The following is an 8973-nucleotide window of genomic DNA, read 5'->3' as shown; positions in this document are numbered from 1 at the left end:
ACAAGAGAGCCCAGACTGGTGGGTTTTGCAATTACGGGGCCAGAAGAGCCTCCAGAGTAAGTGGTCTGACACCAAAATCCTCCTGGAGGTGCCTAGACTCATGCTGCCAGGGTCCGCTGGGGAGGGAGGGCTTCTGGTGGCCTGTCAGCATTTGTGAAGGACACCAGCCTGGTCACACAGATGATGTTTTGAACACCAGATTGTGCCGCACTGAGTGCTTACAGCTCTCGGTGCCTCCAGCTCTCTCGGTGCATTGCCTGTGGCTTCCCCTGAAGGAGAAATGAAGCCATCCCTGAATGTACACCCTCCAGCATGGGGACCTGAGGCTTCTCCTTGCTGCCCCTCAGATGCCCTGAGCTCACCTGAGGGTAAGGACCCCTTCTCCAGCCTCACCTGGTTTTCTTCCTCCCCGGACAGCCAGCACAGGAGCTGGCAAAGCCAAGAGGGGACTGCCCCTGAGCAAGACTTGCGCACGGGAGAATGAGCTTGACACTATTTTTGTCATGGGGCGAACAGTTGGGAAGGGTTTTTGGTGGCTGCCAAGTAGGGTGAGTTTGAAGCAATGATCAACAGGTGAAAATTCAGAGTGCTGCTCGTGGTCCTCTGGGGCAAGCCTGTCCCCTTCCCCGGCACGCAGCCAGCTATGGTCGCGGTGCTCTTCACTGCAGGACACACGGCACAGGGACTTATCCTATACGGATGGCATCTCTTTTTTTCCAAGCAACTGAAAATATGAAGAATGGGGATGAAATTAGCACTGTGGCCCTTGTTATAGATTATACCAGTAATAGCTTGAATAATTTTGCAAGGTTTCTATTGAGGACAAACTTGGAAAAAAACCCTGCCAGGTCTGCAAAGGATCGTTTTAAGTAGAGGCCAGGTGTTTTGCATAGTCAAAAACTGCTTTATGATTGAAAAAAAAAAAAAAAAAGAAATGACACCACTATAAAGAATTCCTTTAAACGCCTTTCCCTTTTTGCAAGTGTTTTCTAACGTTGCTATTTTAAACAGAAATAACGCTGCCTGATCGCTTGTGACCACCAGATGGCTGTGGTCCCTCGCACACCCAGACGGAGCTCCACCAAGTGCAGAGGGCAACCTCTTGCATGGCAGTGACCTGCTTGGCAGGCTCTGCAACCACCGGCAACAAAACAAACCAAAGTTTTTCCTTATTCTCAGTATTATGTTGCAACCATGAGCCCAGCACAGGCTCACACAGCGACCGCTCCAGACCGTGCAGTCGGGCATTGCGACTGCACGGGGGCCGGGAAGGAGCGGTTGCGCTGTGTCTAAGCATCCATTAATAACCACGCTGGGAACCGGATCCTGACCTGGATGGATATTTTGCGTGACGCAGAATGGTTGTTTCTATGTAAGCTGAAGAAAGGCATAACTTCCTTGTACAGGGTCAGAGTTGCTCCACGTCTCTCAAAATCAAATATATGCTAAAAGTTAATGAGAATTTCCATGATGTTTGGGTTGTGCGGTTCTTGGCATACCAGCATCACATTCATAGAGGCAAAAAAATACATGCTTCTCTTTTACCTACTACAAACGTCCAAATAGAATATGATTTCTTTTTTAGAGTGGTTAGCAAAAACATCTCCCGATTTCCCACAACATCATCTCACAAATCAGCATAGAAACGTCCCGTGCTGGTACACTGGGAAAGCTGTTCTCCATCCCACAGGACTTTCATGTTGCTCTGCCATGTCAAACCTTCCTCAAAGCTTATTTTGGATAACAAAATTCCCCCTTCCTTCAAAAAATGAGAATAAAGCCATTTCCCTGTCCTTTTAGATCCCTGTCAGTGGCACTGCTTAGGGCAAATGGAGATGTTGGGAACCCGGTGGGCAGCAGAGAGGGGGTTTGTGAGGAAGGAAAACATTTCTGTAAGTAACTTGTTTTTATCTCTGTGGGGGCATAAGCAAATGGAAGCACAGGAAGAGAGGAAAGAGACAAAACAAGGAAGTAGGATAGGAAAATGTGCAAAAACACAAGAACAAAAGTAGGTGCCCCAATGCTCGGGAGCGAGGAAATGGAGGTGGCCGGTGGTCAGGGAGAGGAGGTGCAACACAAGGAGCTGTACTGGTGGCCAGTCTGTTTATTTTCTTTTTCTTCTGAAGGTCTTTCACAAACCACGAGGACAGAGGTGACTTCTTGCCCCAGGGTGATGCCAAGGTGCTTGGCAGCCCTCAGGAGGTTTCTCTTTCGCTGACTTGCCTGCTCTCCCCTGGCTTTTGGGGCACCCCAAGCACCCCGCACAGCACGCAGCAGCTCTGCCGCATGTCGGGTGAAAATAAATGCCCCCGTTGCTTTGTCTCAGTGACCGGCGAAACGCAAGTGAGGGAACAGGGGACTCAGGGACATGGGCTCACAAGCCAACGCTTCCTCTTCCCTATCTGCCGTCATCTTTGCAAAACCTCGTGTGCGTGGGAGGGTGCGCGGGAATCGCAACGGGTTCCGACTGCACGAGCGGGCAGATTCGCTTCCCCTTCCCAGCAGGGTCGTCAGCGGTCAGAAGGATGGAGATGGGTGAGGGGGGACAGGATCACTCCCCGTGGGTGGGAGAAGTTCGCAGCAGCGCTGTCTCCGGCAGCATTTCTGTGGGGCTGGACCTTAGTCTTTGCTGGGACCCCCTGGTTAGAGGACGTGGGGGCGTTATGCTCTGCAACAGCAAGGCTGAGGGCTCAGCCCTGGCAAGGAGAACCCCAGGGAGATGGGCTCTGCAGCAGGGCTTTTCTTGGGGGGTGTCAGTAATTCCCTCCCAGCACAGAAAAGCTGCATGTGCTGGTCTCCCAGTGCCGTGTTCTCCTGGCCGATCTTGGCAGAAAAGCGTGGATCGGGCACAAGGTGAATTTGACCGTGGGGTGAGGTGAGGACACGGCTTTCCTGAGGCTTTAAGGGAGGCTCTTTCTCGAGCACAGAGCAGCAGGAAAATCTGTGTTTAGAAAAATTGCTGCAAGGCAATTCAGTGGTATTTTTAGGTTCTTGGCCAAAAAAAAAAAAAAAAAGACGGGGCTGAAATACCAGGCCACTCTCCGCGGGAGATAGGTGCCAATTTCTCTGAGCTCCTTTGCACAATTTAAGTACAAATAGGAAAAAAAAAAAAAAGAAAAAAGAAAAAAAAAGGCAGGGTGTGGGTGATCCGCTGCCAGCAGTGCCCCTCTGCCCGTCCCCGCTGCCTCCTTTTACGTGGTGATTCACACCATCAACCACCAGCTCCGGCAGGGCGATAAGGGGGTGGCCCACCCCATGCGAGCACCTTTGGTCCCTCTCATAGTCTGCCAGACCGCACCCAGCTGCTCAACAGTTTTAATTCAAATCTCACGCTGCTCGAGTGCTCTTGTTAATGATTATTTAGCTGAAGAACCTCAGCCGAGGGCCCGAGGTCCTGCTGTGCTGGGCACTGCGTAGGCGAAGGGGGTCTCTGTCCCACAGAGCCCGCAGTCCTGGCTCCCCTGTTCCCCGGATGCTAAGGAAGACCTCCCCAAAAAGGGGGATGTTCTTGCTCTTTTGCACTAGCAGCAGTGGTCCATAAACACCGCGGCGCACGGGGGTCTCCAATGCTGAGCCCACCCTACCCCTAAATGAAGGGCTTAGAAGAAATATCTGCCCTTGCTAACTCCTCTTTGTCTTATTCCTTCTCGTTAGTCTGTAGCGTCACACTTTCAGAACAAAGTTCTTCCAAATAGCAGCTGGGTCAGGTAAATTCAGTCCTGCCTGCTCTGGAGTGATCTTTTGTAATGAGTAAAGAAAAAGGGAGGGGGGGAACGACCACAGGAGATGGCACAGACACCCTGTACGGCCTTGAGTAAGTCACTTAAATTCGTCTCGCCCTGCATGCCAGCCTCTAAAATAAACTCCTTCCCACACCTCGTATCTCCCGGCTTTGGTGTTTCCCACCGGCACAGGCGAAGGCGGGTGCCCATCCAGCACCCCAGAGAGCAGCGTTCCCGCACCTCAATTCCCCCCTTATGGAGCGGGAACTGTCCCTGTCCCAAGGGCAGACGGCCACAGCGTCCTCCACGTCCCCATGTCAGCGAGGTGGGCGGTTTTCCCAGCCTGGGACAACACCTTATCCAACCTTTCCCACATCCCCCCCCACCTGCAGCTGCAGAGGGCAGGAAATCACAGCTGGATGGGGAACATTTTGCGGCTGCCAGTGATGCCACACGTCCTGCCGGGACCCCCCCACTCTTGTCCGAGCCCCCACAGCCTGCCTCCGCCTAACGCTGACTCGCCCTTCCCCCCCCTCCCCCCCAGCCCGGGCGTGGGCGTCCTGCTGAGTCAGGGTCAGGCCGGGCCGCCTCGAATTGCTGAGTAAAGGTTCAGGGCGGGTGGCGGAGGGGCCCTTTTGCTGAGTCACGGTGGAGCAGGGTCCACGTGAGGTCGTGCGTTGTGTATTAAGGGACGGATTCCCACGCGCCGCCCTGAGATTGCAGCTGCTGCTCTTGGCCCCGGTCCCAGTCCCGCTTCTCGGGACAATCGGAGAAATCTCCAGAAACGGCCCCGTCAGCTGCCCAGCGCCGCGGAGGAGGAGGAGGGAGGACACGCGTCTCCCATCCCCCATGGGCAGGGAACCATGCAGAGGTGGTTTGGAAACCTTTAGGGGTGGGGGGCGATGGGGGGATTGTGTGGGTCCCACTCTCTGCAAAACTTGGTTTCCAGCTCCATCTCCTCCCCTCCCCTGAGAAAGGGCTGTGAGCTGTGGCACAAGGTCCTCCTTGTTGCATATGTGGGATTTTCAAATCCAGATTTGCACAGTTTGTCCTGTCTCGCGGGCAGGGCACGCTTCGTTTTACACGGTTGTAGCACTGAAACAAAGGAGGTGGCACGGACTGAAACAGTTGTACGAATGGGATTTTTATTTGCTGCCTTCCACACCTCCCTTTTCCTCCCAAAGCAGAGCCCCAGCAGATCACCAGGTCTGTCCCCACCAGCACAGAGACTCTGAGGACTCTATGGTGGGCTCTATGGTGGGCTCTATGAGCCCCAAAATTTCAGCCCAGTGTACCCCGTAACCTGGAGACCTGCTTCACACTTCAGGTCGCCACCTGACCCGGGGTCTCTGGTCGCAAAGCTGACACATGCCTTGCAGGGTGCTTGCTCTGTTCTCCCTCCTCCTCCCTGCTCCATTCCCAGCCAGCCCAGAGCTCTCCCCTTGCTCGTAGCCATGCGCCGGAGACATATATATCCATACATCTATAAAAATATGTGTTGTAATCTGTGCTTCCTATTTTTGCCATGCTGGTTCATTTACACCTGAGAAACCTGCCTGCACCTGCCTCTCCCACCACGTTGGTCTCTGGGGCCACCGTGTGTGGGGTTTGCCCGGCACAGCCACGTCCATCTATAGGACCCTCCCAAAGGTACCAGCAATGCCAGTCCAGAGGACGGCCGCAGTGCCTGCGCTCCCCATGGTGATTTCCAGTGCGTTTCACTCCCGACCTCCCTTTTTCCACCTGTATCCCTGTATCTCTGATCTAGGCTTGGATTGTTCAATGCTGACGGCAGCGAGCACGGTCAGTTCTGCCAGGGATGGGCCGGGACAGCTGACCTCCCTTTGGCAAACACAAATTAACCCATAGCATATACCCCTGTGCTCCAGCACTGACTCCCTTCTTCAGCAAGTCATTTTAAGCAGTTAACGCAGCTTTTCCTTTTTTTTTGTTTGGTTTTGTTTTTTTTTCCTTCCCCTGCCATTACACAGCAAGTCCTGTGTTACTGAGTCAGCTTTCCCAGCGCAACTCAGGCAGCTGAGTTTTGCTGTGTCACGGTCTGAGCTAGCCCATTAACCCCTCCGATTAATTAACCCCTGTGCCGCCAAGCCGAGCCCAGCCCCGGGGAGCTGCCTGCGGCAGCCCAGCCTGGAACAGCACTTCCCACAGGGGTTCAGGAGAGCTGACTCGGCACTCTGTGACCGCCTGTGTAACTGGACATTTCTGACTATAAAGCTATTGGAAGAATGTGCTGTTAAGTCTATAAAGAGGAGAAAATGCCCCACTTCCCTACCCCTGATGAAAACACCGACTCCTCAATAAATTTCTGTTGTTGTTAACCGTTCATCTCCACCACGTCTCGATTAAGCATTCTCTCAGGGGCTGGGCTGTGCTGATGGAGACTTTTAAGCCCAGCAGGAACTATTACAAACATCTTGCCTGAGGCTACTTGATTTGTCTTTGCTAGAAATGTCCCGGGCAATTTCACTGGTGCCTGTGCACATCGCCCTCCCAGGAGTAGCCCTGGCACCACCCAGCCGCTGCTGGGTGGACAGTAGGGGACAACAGGACTTCTGGCAGGCACAGGGGAGACCACAGGTCTGACACTTCGATGAGGTCCAAGAAAAATCTTCTAGTGATCTGGATGCGGGCTGGCCTGTGCTTTCCAGTGGTCCACTATGCCCAGAGTGAGTCGCTCTGGGAGCCAGTTTGTTCCTTCTGCTAAAACCACACACCTCCTGCCCCGTGCATCACTCTCAAGTGCCGACTTCCCAAGTTCTCTTTGAGGACGAGATGGTCCCTTGCAGATCTAATGGCACACTCTGTGTCATTAACCTCCCCACACCGCATAGCAACAGCACAGCAGAAGCAACACAAGTCCTCACTGCAGAGCACTGGATGGGGCCCAGAAATGTTCCAGGCCAGTGACTCCAAAGATGATGACACCTCACTTTCAGTTCTCCTTCTCATCTTGCTGCAGAGCATTTGGGCCTTTCCAGAGAGCCGAGCCTGGTCTCACAGCTGCTCCATCCCAAGTAACCCTGATCATCTAGAGAGCAGACAGCATAAATCAGTTCTGGGGAACGGCTTGCTTGCCTGCACCTACGAAAAAGCTCACAACGGAGGTGAACTGCAGTAGAGACCTTATCTCTTGTGACCAGCCCAGCAGAAGGTCAAGCCCCAAGATCCAGAAGGAGGTACATTGGCTCCATGTCCTGGGGCAGTGTGGTTATGAGGCCAGAATTTTCCTGGGAAGAAGTATCTTACCTAGAATGGCAGTGACATGACTAGACATCCTCCCTCTCTTCCCCTCAGTCTCCCATCCACATCTACCAAAACCCTGGATAAAAAGGAAGGAGGAGGACCTTTCGGATATGTCCTTTAGAGTGCCTCCAAGCATCCAACCTCTTGGAAGAAGGCAGGCAGTCAGGAGACCAAAGCATTGGCCTGAAAACAACCAGAAAGTCCTTGGGGAGGAACTAGGTGCATTGCCAGAGCTGCAGACCAGAGGTGAAAGGAGGGGCAGGGCTTGAGGGTTGGATTTTTTCATATTATTTCATAAAATGAATAATATTATTCATTTTCATATTCTCATATATTTCCTACTTCCCTCCACCAGAACTACAGGTTCAATCTGTGCTCCAGGTTCCTGTGTGAGAATAGGACTCACTGAAAAGGACAGAAAAAGTAAGCTTTAAGGAGTGATGCTGGAGGGAAACGTTCATTTGGGCGCCATCCCCATGGCAAAATGGCATCGATGTTTTCAGGAGGGACTGGCCATGCAGCCCTATGCTCCCATGGGCTTTGCACAGGAGCCCTCTCTCAGGGGATGTTTGGGGCTTTGGCACACTTGCTTCAAAGATTCCCACATCCCGAGATACATTTATTTTACCTTACAGAAAGGCAAGCAAGCCACGCAGCAGGTTGTCTGAAACGGCATGGGGGTAAGAGTGGAACGTGACAGCTTTTGCTAGCATGCACTGTTGCTTTAAAAGACAACAGCAAGACAGGAAAAGTCTGGCTGAGTCAGGGTGGAAGCGCTGAGTAATCCTTCCTGAGCGCTGCACCGCACACCAGATGTCTGCCCCAGTCGAAAAACAACCGTGGAAGCATATTTCCTCCAGGACAGCTTTCTAACCTACAGCACCAAATCCAGCTCTGGCCAGGCGTAGGTGCAGCGACAGGGAGACACGCGAGGCACGTGGCTTGGATGGCAGCATCCACCAGCAAAGCCGCAGAGCGGACTTGTTGGAGGGGACAGACAGACAGAAGATGCCACGGTCCTTCTCCCTCCTTCCCAGGCTCTGCCTCCCTACCACCCCCTGCACCACTGCAGCACAGGGCTCTCTCACGCACACAGCAGCAGGGGAATGGTGGCTTTAAGTGCCCTGCTTTTTGGGTTGAGCACAAAACATGTGCTTTTCCGAAGTAGAGCTGGCCAATGCCTCATCCGTCCTGGCTAGCCCTGCTCCCAGCACAGCTACGCTTGGAAAAGAAGAGCCATGGTTCTTCTGTTGGCTGTCTCATTGACCACTTCACCAGACAAAACAGCAGAGCAGCCAGCACCTTGTACAACTCTTTTTTTTTTTTTTTTCCCAAATCAAAGAAATTATTTGCCTTTGAAAGCCTCTGCAGATTCCCTCAGTTTCCCCCGAGTCTTCTATTCCATCTTTTCACTCCACCAGCTGCCCCAGCCTTCTGGGTATCTAGGAGATGGAGTGCTATTCTCCTAAATTGCCCTAAACACAACCGTGGTAACAGCAGGAGCCAGGTGCCACACAAATCAGGTGGTATTTTCTCCATGTGCAGGAGAGCATGCAAAGGATTTGGCTGTGCGTCAGTGCTGGCACACCTGTGCTGGCTCTGTGCAAAGCGACGGCGGTTTATTCCCCAGTGCCCATCACCGTGCAAGGGCAGTGCTGGTGCTTGCAGACCAGAGCTGATGGATTCATGTGCCACAGCAGCCAGGTTACCCTGAGTGCCCACGACTGGAATATACCCCAGGGTCCCTGCTGTCCTCCCTGCCGTGAAGGGGGTACGCTCCTAACCTGCAGGGCTGAGCTCCCCATCCCATGGCCCATGACTACCAGATTACCCGAAAGACTCTCTGAAGATGTGCACAGTCATGGGAAATAAGACGTTTATACCCGAGTCACAGAATCAGAGAATCTTCTAGATTGGAAAAAAACTGTACGACCACCTAGACCAATCATTAACCTTACATTGACAAGCCCACCACTAAACCATGTCC

The sequence above is a fragment of the Vanellus vanellus genome (genome assembly GCF_965231255.1).
Source record: "Vanellus vanellus genome assembly, chromosome: 1".
NCBI lineage: Eukaryota > Metazoa > Chordata > Aves > Charadriiformes > Charadriidae > Vanellus > Vanellus vanellus.
This window is presented reverse-complemented; position numbering follows the sequence as displayed.